This window comes from Orcinus orca, chromosome 8 (assembly GCF_937001465.1).
Source record: "Orcinus orca chromosome 8, mOrcOrc1.1, whole genome shotgun sequence".
Classification (NCBI taxonomy): Eukaryota; Metazoa; Chordata; class Mammalia; order Artiodactyla; family Delphinidae; genus Orcinus; species Orcinus orca.
The window spans coordinates 79,136,719-79,149,156 of NC_064566.1; the positions used below are offsets into that span (position 1 = coordinate 79,136,719).

Below are 12,438 nucleotides of genomic sequence, written 5' to 3' on the forward strand. Positions count from 1 at the left end.
TGAGCTGCTTAAAATTTTGGAGATTAATCCTTTGTCAGTTGCTTCATTTGCAAATATTTTCTCCCATTCTGAGGGTTGTCTTTTGGTCTTATTTATGGTTTCCTTTGTGTGCAAAAGCTTTGAAGTTTCATTAGGTCCAAGTTGTTTATTTTTGTTTTTATTTCCATTTCTCTAGGAGGTGGGTCAAAAAGGATCTTGCTGTGATTTATGTCATAGAGTGTTCTGCCTATGTTTTCCTCTAAGAGTTTGCTAGTTTCTGACCTTACATTTAGGTCTTTAATCCATTTTGAGCTTATTTTTGTGTATGGTGTTGGGGAGTGATCTAATCTCATACTTTTACATGTACCTGTCCAGTTTTCCCAGCACCACTTATTGAAGAGGCTGTCCCTTCTCCACTGTATATTCCTGCCTCCTTTATCAAAGATAAGGTAACCATATGTGGGAGGGTTTATCTCTGTGCTTTCTATTCTGTTCCATTGATCTATCTTTCTGTTTTTGTGCCAGTACCATACTGTCTTGATTACTGTAGCTCTGTAGTATAGTCTGAAGTCAGGGAGCCTGATTCGTCCAGCTCCATTTTTCATTCTCAAGATTGCTTTGGCTATTCGGGGTCTTTTGTGTTTCCATACATATTGTGAAATTTTTTGTTCTAGTTCTGTGAAAAATGCCAGTGGTAGTTTGATAGGGATTGCATTGAATCTGTAGATTGCTTTGGGTAGTAGAGTCATTTTCACAATGTTGATTCTTCCAATCAACGAACATGGTATATCTCTCCATCTATTTGTGTCATCTTTAATTTCTTTCATCAGTGTCTTATAATTTTCTGCAAACAGGTCTGTTGTCTCCTTAAGGTAGGTTTATTCCTATATATTTTATTCTTTTTGTTGCAATGGTAAATGGGAGTGTTTTCTTGATTTCACTTTCAGATTTTTCATTATTAGAGTATAGGAATGCCAGAGATTTCTGTGCATTAATTTTGTATCCTGCTACTTTACGAGATTCATTGATTAGGTCTAGTAGTTTTCTGCTAGCAGCTTTAGGATTCTCTGTGTATAGTATCATGTCATCTGCAAACAGTGACAGTTTCACTTCTTCTTTTCCGATTTGGATTCTTTTATTTCCTTTTCTTCTCTGATTGCTGTGGCTAAAACTTCCAAACTATGTTGAATAAGAGTGATGAGAGTGGGCAATCTTGTCTTGTTCCTGATCTTAGTGGAAATGCTTTCAGTTTTTCACCATTGAGGATGATGTTGGCTGTGGGTTTGTCATATATGGCCTTTATTATGTTGAGGAAAGTTCCCTCTATGCCTACTTTCTGCAGGGTTTTTATCATAAATGGGTGTTGAATTTTGTCAAAAGCTTTTTCCGCATCTATTGAGATGATCATATGGTTTTTCTCCTTCAATTCATTAATATGGTGTATCACATTGATTGATTTGCGTACATTGAAGAATCCTTGCATTCCTGGAATAAACCCCACTTGATCATGGTATATGATCCTTTTAATGTGTTGTTGGATTCTGTTTGCTAGTATTTTGTTGAGGATTTTTGCATCTATGTTCATCAGTGATATTGGCCTGTAGTTTTCTTTCTTTGTGACATCCTTGTCTGGTTTTGGTATCAAGGTGATGATGGCCTCATAGAATGAGTTTGGGAGTGTTCCTCCCTCTGCTATATTTTGGAAGAGTTTGAGAAGGATAGGTGTTAGCTCTTCTCTAAATGTTTGATAGAATTCGCCTGTGAAGCCATCTGGTCCTGGGGTTTTGTTTGTTGGAAGATTTTTAATCACAGTTTCAATTTCAGTGCTTGTGATTGGTCTGTTCATATTTTCTATTTCTTTCTGATTCAGTCTTGGCAGATTGTGCATTTCTAAGAATTTGTGCATTTTTCCAGGTTGTCCATTTTATTGGCATAGAGTTGCTTGTAGTAATCTCTCATGATCTTTTGTATTTCTGCAGTGTCAGTTGTTACTTCTCCTTTTTCATTTCTAATTATATTGATTTGAGTCTTCTCCCTTTTTTTCTTTTACGAGTCTGGCTAATGGTTTATCAATTTTTTGTATCTTCTCAAAGAATCAGCTTTTGGTTTTACTGATCTTTGCTAACGTTTCCTTCATTCTTTTTCATTTATTTCTGATCTGATTTTTATGATTTCTTTCCTTCTGCTAACTTTGGGGTTTATTTTTTCTTCTTTCTCTAATTGCTTTAGGTGCAAGGTTAGGTTGTTTATTCGAGATGTTTCCTGTCTTAAGGTAGGATTGTATCGCTATAAACTTCCCTCTTAGAACTGCTTTTGCTGCATCCCATAGGTTTTGGGTCGTCGTGTCTCCATTGTCATTTGTTTCTAGGTATTTTTAAATTTCCTCTTTGATTTCTTCAGTGATCACTTCATTATTAAGTAGTGTATTGTTTAGCCTCCATGTATTTGTATTTTTTACAGATTTTTTCCTGTAATTGATATCTAGTCTCATAGCATTGTGGTCGGAAAAGATACTTGATACAATTTCAAGTTTTTTAAATTTACTGAGGCTTGATTTGTGACCCAAGATATGATATATCCTGGAGAGTGTTCCATGAGCACTTGAGAAAAATTTGTATTCTGTTGTTTTTGGATGGGATGTCTAATAAATATCAATTAAGTCTATCTTGTTTAGTGTATCCTTTAACGCCTTTGTTTCCTTATTTATTTTCATTTTGGATGTTCTGTGCAATGGTGAAAGTACGATATTAAAGTCCCTTACTATGAATGTGTTACTGTCGATTTCCCCTTTTATGGCTGTTAGTATTTGCCTTATGTATTGAGGTGCTCCTATGTTGGGTACATAAATATTTACAATTGTTATATCTTCTTCTTGGATCGATCCCTTGATCATTATGTAGTGTCCTTCTTTGTTTCTTCTAATAGTCTTTATTTTAAAGTCTATTTTGTCTGATATGAGAATTGCTACTCCAGCTTCTTTTTGGTTTCCATTTGCATGGAATATCTTTTTCCATCCCCTTACTTTCAGTCTGTATGTGTCTCTAGGTCTGAAGTGGGTCTCTTGTAGACAGCATATATATGGGTCTTGTTTTTGTATCCATTCAGCCAATCTGTGTCTTTTGGTGGGAGCATTTAATCCATTTCCATTTAAGGTAATTATCGATATGTATGTTCCTATTCCCATTTTCTTAATTGTTTTGGGTTCGTTATTGTAGACCTTTTCCTTCTCTTGTGTTTTTTGCCTAGAGAAGTTCCTTTAGGATTTGTTGTAAAGCTGGTTTGGTGGTGCTGAACTCTCTCAGCTTTTGCTTGTCTGTAAAGATTTTAATTTCTCCATCAAATCTGAATGAGATCCTTTCTGGGTAGAGTAATCTTGGTTGCAGGTTTTTCTCCTTCATCACTTTAAATATGTCCTGCCAGTCCCTTCTAGCTTGAAGAGTTTGTGCTGAAAGATCAGCTGTTAACCTTATGGGGATTCCTTTGTGTGTTATTTGTTGTTTTTCCCTTGCTGCTTTTAATATGTTTTCTTTGTATTTAATTTTTGACTGTTTGATTAATATGTGTCTTGGCGTATTTCTCCTTGGATTTATCCTGTATGAGACTCTCTGTGCTTCCTGGACTTGATTAACTATTTTCTTTCCCATATTAGGGAAGTTTTCAACTATATTTTGTTCAAATATTTTCTCAGTCCCTTTCTTTTTCTCTTCTTATTCTGGAACCCCTATATTTCGAATGTTGGTGCATTTAATGTTGTCCCAGAGGTCTCTGAGAATCTCCTCAGTTCTTTTCATTCTTCTCTCTTTATTCTGCTCTGCAGTAGTTATTTCCACTATTTTATCTTCCAGGTCACTTATCCATTCTTCTGCCTCAGTTATTCTGCTATTGATCCCATCTAGAGTATTTTTAATTTCATTTATTGTGTTGTTCATGGTTGTTTGTTTCATCTTTACTTCTTTTAAGTCCTTGTTAAATGTTTCTTGCATTTTGTCTGTTCTATTTCCAAGATTTTGGATCATCTTTACTATCATTATTCTGAATTCTTTTTCAGGTAGACTGCCTATTTCCTCTTCATTTTTTAGGTCTGGTGCATTTTTATCTTGCTCCTTCATCTGCTGTGTGTTTTCCTGTCTTCTCATTTTGCTTATCTTTCTGTGTTTGGGGTCTTCTTTTTGCAGGCTGCAGGTTCTTAGTTCCCGTTGTTTTTGGTGTCTGCCTCCAGTGGGTAAGGTTGGTTCAGTGGGTTGTGTAGGCTTCCTGGTGGAGGGGACTAGTGCCTGTGTTCTGGTGGATGAGGCTGGATCTTGTCTTTCTGGTGGGCAGGTCCACGCCTGGTGGTATGTTTTGGGGTGTCTGTGGACTTATTATGATTTTAGGCAGCCTCTCTGCTAATGGGTGGGATTGTGTTCTTGTCTTGCTAGTTGTTTGGCATAGGGTGTCCAGCACTGTAGCTTGCTGGTCGTTGAGTGAAGCGGGGTGCTGGTGTTGAGATGGAGATCTCTGGGAGACTTTCACCATTTGATATTATGTGGAGCTGGGAGGTCTCTTGTGGACCAGTGTCCTGAAGTTGGCTCTCCCACCTCAGAGGCACTGCACTGACTCCTGGCTGCAGCACCTAGAGCCTTTCATCCACACAGCTCAGAATAAAATGGAGAAAAAGTAGAAGTAAAGAAAGAAAGAAAGAAAGAAAGAAAGAAAGAAAGGAAGAAAGAAAGAAAGAAAGAAAGAAAGAAAGAAAGAAAGAAAGAAAGAAAAGAAAGATGATAAAATAAAATAAAGTAAGATAAAATAAAGTTATTAAATAAAAAATAATTATTAAGAAAAAAAATTTTTTTAAAAGAAAAAACAAACAAACACACACACAAAAAAACGGACGGATAGAACCCTAGGACAAATGGTGGAAGCAAAGCTATACAGACAAAATCTCACACAGAAGCATACACATACACACTCACAAAAAGAGGAAAAGGGGAAAAAATCATAAATCTTACTCTCAAGGTCCACCTCCTCAATTTGGGATGATTCGTTGTCTATTCATGTATTCCACAGATGCGGGTACATCAAGTTGATTGTGGAGCTTTAATCCACTGCTTCTGAGGCTGCTGGGAGGGATTTCCCTTTCTCTTTGTTCTCACAGCTCCGGGGGCTCAGCTTTGGATTTGGCCCCGCCTCTCCTTGTAGGTCGCCAGAGGGCGTTCGTTCTTGCTCAGACAGGACGGGGTTAAAGGAGCAGCTGCTTCGGGGACTCTGGCTCACTCAGGCTGGGGGAGGGAGGGGTACGGAGTGCTGGATGAACCTGTGGCAGCAGAGGCCGGAGTGATGTTGCACCAGCCTGAGGCGCGCCGTGCGTTCTCCCGGGGAAGTTGTCCCTGGATCCCGGGACCCTGGCAGTGGCGGGCTGCACAGGCTCCCCGGAAGCGGGTGTGGATAGTGACCTGTGCTCGCACACAAGCTTCTTGGTGGCGGCAGCAGCAGCCTTAGCGTCTCATGCCCGTCTCTGGGGTCCGCGCTTTTAGCCGCGGCTCGCGCGCGTCTCTGGAGCTCCTTTAAGCAGCGCTCTTTATCCCCTCTCCTCGTGCACCAGGAAACAAAGAGGGAAGAAGAAATCTCTTGCCTCTTCAGCAGGTCCAGATTTTTCCACGGACTCCTTCCCAGCTAGCCGTGGTGCACTAACCCCCTGCAGGCTGTTTTCACGCCGCCAACCAGAGCAACCTATTTTCTCTAACTCACTAACATGCTTATCATCCTAGAGAGGGAAGTAGTGAAAGGAATTGCACAAAATAATTGCAAAATCATTTGCAAAAATTAGTAACAGTAGAAAATCTGACAACCCTGCTGCACATGAACTGGGCCATTCCCTTGTACCTTGTATTCCTTCACACTGATGAGCTTGGTTCTTTTTTTTTTTTTTTTTTTTGTGGTACGCGGGCCTCTCACTGTTGTGCCCTCTCCCGTTGTGGAACACAGGCTCCGGACGCGCAGGCTCAGCGGCCATGGCTCACGGGCCTAGCCGCTCCGCGGCATGTGGGATCTTCCCAGACCGAGGCACGAACCCATGTCCGCTGCATCGGCAGGCGGACTCTCAACCACTGTGCCACCAGGGAAGCCCTGTTACTACTTTTAACAACATTTTCCCCATAGGCTTGAACATATTTGATCCACAGGGATAGATTGCATTTAATTATCCATTCACATATGCATTCATCTATTCAACAGATATTTACTTAATATCTTCAGTATTCCAGTCATCTAAGGTGGAGACAGGAGAAATGGGTCAGTACATTTTCCATGGTACCTTGAATTTGTGCTATAAGAGATTTGTACAAAGTGCTACAATTGCACAGAAGACAGACATTAGTTCCCCTGGAAGACTCGGGCAAGGGGAGACAGTAGAGTTGGCCTGGCTCTGTGGTTCCTGACCTGCATTAACCTTCATTCCTCCTCTTGGAGGTTTGTCAGATCTACATATTCATATCCTTTTTTAATCTTTTTTTTTTTAATTCAATTGCTTCAAAAATAACCTCATTCTAAGCAATAATATCCATGGAAACATGATTAGTATTTTGATTTCACATTCAATATTATCCCTGTACTACATACAATCATCTGTGCCTACAGTGGTTTGCTTTCCACCCTTTGGGAAAAACCTGAGGGTTTCTCCTCCCTTCTCAGCAATCCAGCCTCCTTTTCTGAGAGCATGAACTCGACAGGCAAAGTAGAGGGAGTGTTCATGCTGTATTCTTCCTCTTCCTCCTCTTTCCTTCCGAGCCCATTTAATTTCACAGAATTCCACGGGCTTTACAAATCTCTGCCCTCAAACTGGTGACCCCAACATTACCTTGTACACAGTAAGTACAAGGTAATGGACTCGTGTGGACTTCCAATGTATGATGGGTAAGAATTTAGTTTGCTCCCTGTCAATTTAGTGTTTAACCACAACTTCCTCATCTCAATGGAGTATTACATGAGTACAAGCAGAAAAGGGGAAGTGAATGAATTTCTCAGGAGAAATTAAATCTTTTTTTTTACAGAGTACTTCTGATGCCTGCAAAGGCAAGGGATGTCAGGAAAGGAGGTATTTTCTAGGACAGGTGGCACACAAGCCATTTTTCCCAGCCAAGGTGAGGGAGTATGCGCACTGAGTGGAGGGGCTGTCACCTCAGTTCTTCTGGTGCTTCCAGCCAGGGATTTCCAGTCTCACTCAGTAGCCATGGTGATAGGAAAGGGGACCCCTGGTGAACTCAGGGAACCATGACTGTGGTTTAATAAAGACTCATACAACAATAAATCTAGGGGTTATTCAATATAGTGCTTGGTAACTAGTTTTTTTAATTGCTATACACTTTGCCCAAGCAAAATCCTTTGTATGCATCCTCCACATAGATGAAATTAAAGCAGTTTTACTCTGATTGAGGTGGAGTGGAGGTTGGTGTACTTAGTCCTCCACTTCTAACCTCTGGTCCCTCACTCCCCTGCTGCCACAATCTTTGGGATAATTGCTCATGCTAGAGAGCTCTAATGTGTAAGGGCATGTGCTGACTGCTGACTTTTCCCTTAAATAGTTAAATAATCTCCAGTCCATTCTTATTCTTGGTGTTCTTCACTGCTGACAGTGTGGAAGCCCTCATGCTACATTCCTTCCTATACCATACGTTCCATCTTAATATCAACTATAGAATGTTCTTTAATGCTCAGAAGTCCAACTTAATTTGGTTCTGTTTCAAATTTTCAACTCATTTTGAGGTTGAATTTCTTTTCTAACTCTTTTAAGCAAATCTTGCCAATGGTCTTTGATCAGAAGCATTCATCATTTGATGTGTCATGTTGAGGAAGCTCCACCCCATACCATCTCATCATATTTTATTTACTCCTTAGTCAATCATTGTCACATGATAATTGACAGTTAGTGAATACCTACTGTGTGCTGGGTGCACTCTCTGAGACTTTGTATACTTTGTGCATTTAATCCTTACAAGACTCAGGTGGTAGAAAATGGGATTTGATCCCATTTAAAAAATAGTAGGAAGTTGATGCTCAAAAAGGTTAAGTAAGTAACCCAAGATCACAGCACAGGTGAGATGTGGAAAAGTCTGCTGAACCCTCATCAGTCTGACCCTAGAGTTCTGGTAGTCTTCATTCATTATGCTCCAGTGTCCCAAGGCCTGAACACATTCACACATTCTAGAAGTTCTCACTCCTAAGTGACAGAAAATATCACAAGGAATAAGAATTGGTACAATTATCTCCCACATTCCCATGAGACTAGGGAAGAAGACTTCCCATGGCACCAAAGGTCTGATGCCACATGTTCTTACCCTACAGTCCTCACCAGGTCTTTACTTCACATGGTATCCTTTTAGATTTTACCATGGAAATCTCCAGCTGGAAGGAGATTAATTAAGAAATGAAATCACACTTGATATGTTATGACATGGTCCAGTGGAGGCAGGAGGGAAAACTGAAACTACTACATGGAATAATTTGTAACCAGATTGACTTTTCGTTCAACTTTTGTTTCCACAGTTCACCAGCTCTGTGACCTTGGGGAAGTTACTTACTGGTAAAGTACAGATCATAAAGGTTAGAATGTGGAAGGTGTTCTGTTAAGTGGTAGACCCTTTCTCCTTGCCTTTGCTTGTGTAATGTGTGGCATTCCAGGCTTCCTAAGACTAAAAACACATGGGCACAGTTTAGATTTATTCTCCTAGTCTCAGTGCTCTTATCATCCTTCTGCTTGCCTGGAAAATTCACCCCTTACCTTAATACTAGATGCAGTATCGTTTGGGTATCCCATGGGTACAATATTTGCTCTATCTTGCTTTTTCTGCCTGAATTCAAAGGCCCAAGTATTGTTGTATAGTTTTCATTAGTGGAGCACTTTGCAAATATTTCATTTAATTATCTAAGATTCCTCTTCACTTTTTTTTCTTAAAGGACAGAATTCTTATTTCCATTTTATGATTTTCCCCTAAAGGAACTCCTCTGCAGTGGTCATTAAGACATTCACAGATATTACTATCTCACTGGGAGGGGTTTCATGAAGATGAAGGAGCTGAGAGAACCATCTCCCTCCTCACCCAGCTGCTCCAAAAAGATGCTGTCTGAGGTCAGAATTTGTCTCTCACTGCTAGTCTGCTGCCACCACCACCATTGCTGGTAAAATTGATTGTCACTGTTGGCTAAAATTGGGCAGACTGGAACAATGCTGTTGCAGCCTGGTGCAAGGGAGCCATATTGCAATTCTTGAGAATCAAGGCAAATGTTCTGTCTACTGGCTGTGAAAGATAATAAAGGGCCCTCTTTGACCAACTCTAGTCAGACCCCACTAAGCCCTCTAGGCCTCAACCTTGGCGTCCATTCTTTTTGGGCCTGCCTTGTCCAGTTGTAACAAGAATCTTCTAAAAGTCAGGTTAGCAGAACACCCTACCCTCCATATCTCTAGGTATTTGATTGCCTTGGTCAGCCTTCAGCAAGAATCCTGTCAAGTCAATTTAACCAGAATCTCCCTCAACCTTAATGCTTCCTTTTAATAATTTTCTATCCACTGATGTCCACACTGCTCTTTGGCTATAAATCCCCCCTTGTCCATGCTGTATTCAGAATCAAGCCTAGTTCTATACCAATTCTCTCTCCCCCTATTGCAATAGCTCTTGAGCAAAATCTGATTTTACCATGTTGACTGCTGTCCAGATCTGTTTCTTTTCTTTAAGAAAGGAGAGATGCCATAAAATCACCCTTGGGCCCTCAAAGTGGGCTCTCACTCAAGCCTCACAGTCCCACAGGGAAGTGCGATGATTGAGCTACTTGCTTCTAGGATCCTGTAATCCCCAACGGTTGCTGTGGAAAGGTCCCTGCTGGTTTAAAGTGCGTCACAGCCAAACTAGAGAGACCCAAAGGACTGCAACTCCTGTTGAGTCACCCTCACTTTCCCACCTTAATGTGAATCCTCTGGACCTCCTTCCTCCCTCTATTGTCTCCCACTGTCCAGGATTTCTCATTCAAATTCACCTGAGATCAGAAATGTTTGTGCTCCTCAGATTCACATTTGCTCCTCAGGGTGGTCACGTGATGATAAGAAGCAAGTTGCTTGTCTGTACCTGGAATCAGAAGTCTTTTAGAAGATTTTATTATTGCTATTTCATTTGCTCTGGTAGTTTACTCCATCTATTAGTAATTTTCTATTTTTGCTACATTAATCAATATCTTTTCAATGAAAATTTTTTCTCTTTCTTCCCCTTCTTATCCTTGTCCTCTTTAATCCTAAAAGAAACTTTCCAGGATCATACTTCCCCTTCATGCTACTTCTCTGTCTCTCTTTTTTCCTTCATAACAACATTTTTTTTGCAAGGAGAGTTTATACTCCCTCCCTCCACTTCCCCATGTGGTACTTAGGAGATGATCCATAACTATTGACTGAGTGAAGGAACAGAGGAAGCGATGGATTTTTCAGGTTCAATTACTTGCAAAAATACCTTACTCTATGATTAGATTAGTTTATTTTATCTTCTTTAGGATGCATAATTGCTTAAAATATCGTAGAGAGAATGAGTGTATGTTGAGTGAATGGTCTGAGTGAGACATTGTACATAAAGATTGATATCCTTTCCCAAGGTCATTTCATGTCAGCTTTGACTGCACACTTTGTTCATTTTCATGCCGACAATATTTTCTCTTTTGTGTAATTTATCAAACAATCAGTGCGATATGCAGATTTATGGCGTATCAGTACAGACAGAAACCACAGTCCTTGTACAAGCCAAATTGTCTCTTAAGTGTAGCTCTTCCTAAGAAGTTCAAACTAAAATGGCTTGTAGTATGGCTCAGCTGAGATTAGTCAGAACCAGCCTCTCCCAGCCCCCAACCCTGTGCACAAGGGTTTGAGATATATGAGGATGCTCAGGACAACTCTGAGATCTTTGTCATGCTGCAATGACCAGACTATGACTTGCTTGTTTGTGTCTTTTGTTGTATGTTTATCTCTTACCTTCAGATCTGTTTTCTGTGAATCACGTTTAGATGACGAATCAGATTATGTTCTATTTTGCTAAATTTGCTTCTGTTTTTTGACAAAGAGGAATATTACACAATACAAAAAACTATAAGATTTGTATGCATTCTATTTTTATTTTTTTAGGCTATTCATTTCTCAGTTCTAATTTATTATAATGCCAACTGGTTTGAGCTATTGTTTTCCTTCAATTACTCAACACTTGATCAAATGTGCACTAGATGAAAGCAAAAATATTTAATATCTTTAGGGCTTTACACCTTTTACAAACATGATCTTAAGTCTGTCTTTGTAACAATCCTATAAATCAATTAGGGCAGATACTCTTAGTCACATTTTATAGATAAAGAACCCCTCACAGAAATTAAGGTACTTGCCTGAGATTGCACAGTCAGTAAGTAGTGGAGGAAGGAATGAAACTCGGGTGGGTCTTTGGAGCACAAAACAAGAAACCAAGCTCTCAGTGCATATCAAGAAACAATGCAGACATCTTGGCTTTTGAATGAATTGTTAAGGGAAGATAGATGATTATAGTAGCTTCACCTGTTTTCTCTTTGCTTGTCTGTATGTGTTTATTTGTATATGCTAACCATTTTTTCTTATCTCTCCTTTCCATTTTTATTTTAAGTACAAGTTGTCGAAAGTCAACTTTACCATTTAGTCTTTAGGTAAGAGATATTCTGTGACAGGAATAATACGTACAGACAGCAATGGATACAAGTACTGTTGGGACTGTGTAGTTCCTCATTTGGGGGAAGAGGTTACATACTTCTTCGCTTGCAAGAAGGATAACTTCATCTTATTAGGTGGAAATAAAAATGTTGCTTCATTGTCATGTGAAAGTTCAACTATGTGTAGAAGAGTACATATGGAACCTGAGTAGCCAATGAAACGGACTGAGCCATTTATCAAGTCACTGCTTGTTAGATACATTTTTACCCATCAGTGCTTGTTATACAATAATGGAGATGATCCCAGTAAATAATTCTCTTTTGTTGGCTAGCATCGTATTCAGTTGTGCCAGTAGTGGGCTCAGCAGGGACATTGGAAGAGACCTCTTCAGTCTCTTTTCTTGTTTCTGGTGTGCTTCTCTCTCCAGGTTCTGCAGTGTGTGTGTCCTCCCCAGTGACCAGCTCCTGTGGTGTGTGCATTCTCCAAGTCTGACTCCTGCTGATATGACCCAGTGGCCAGTAGTTTTCCATGACATTCCTTCAGTTAGGTTTGCGGTAGAATGCCTCCCAAGGCTCCTCCTTGTAAACAGTATCCCATGGCACCCCCTTGGGCAGCTTTCTAGAAAGTCCCTGGAAAGTTCCAGAAAGTTAGTGGTACACCATCTCAGCAACTTCTCTACCATCCAGAAAGCTGCAGCCACGTCCTCTACAGTGAGATTTGGATTGAAGTCTTCAAGTGAGAGAAATTATTTGGAGCTCTACTCAGCTGTTGACATAGATTGT

General features: G+C 40.0%; 1 long non-coding RNA gene across 1 annotated transcript in view; it reads right to left on the bottom strand.

Annotated features, from left to right (window-relative positions):
* Window positions 1-245: 245 nt before the first annotated feature.
* LOC125965267 (uncharacterized) overlaps window positions 246-12,438 on the bottom strand; it is a 358,615-nt gene continuing 346,422 nt past the window's right edge. The window contains exon 2 of the long non-coding RNA XR_007478963.1: window positions 246-4,591. This is a non-coding gene — a long non-coding RNA (uncharacterized LOC125965267). The remainder of the gene's footprint in view (window positions 4,592-12,438) is intronic.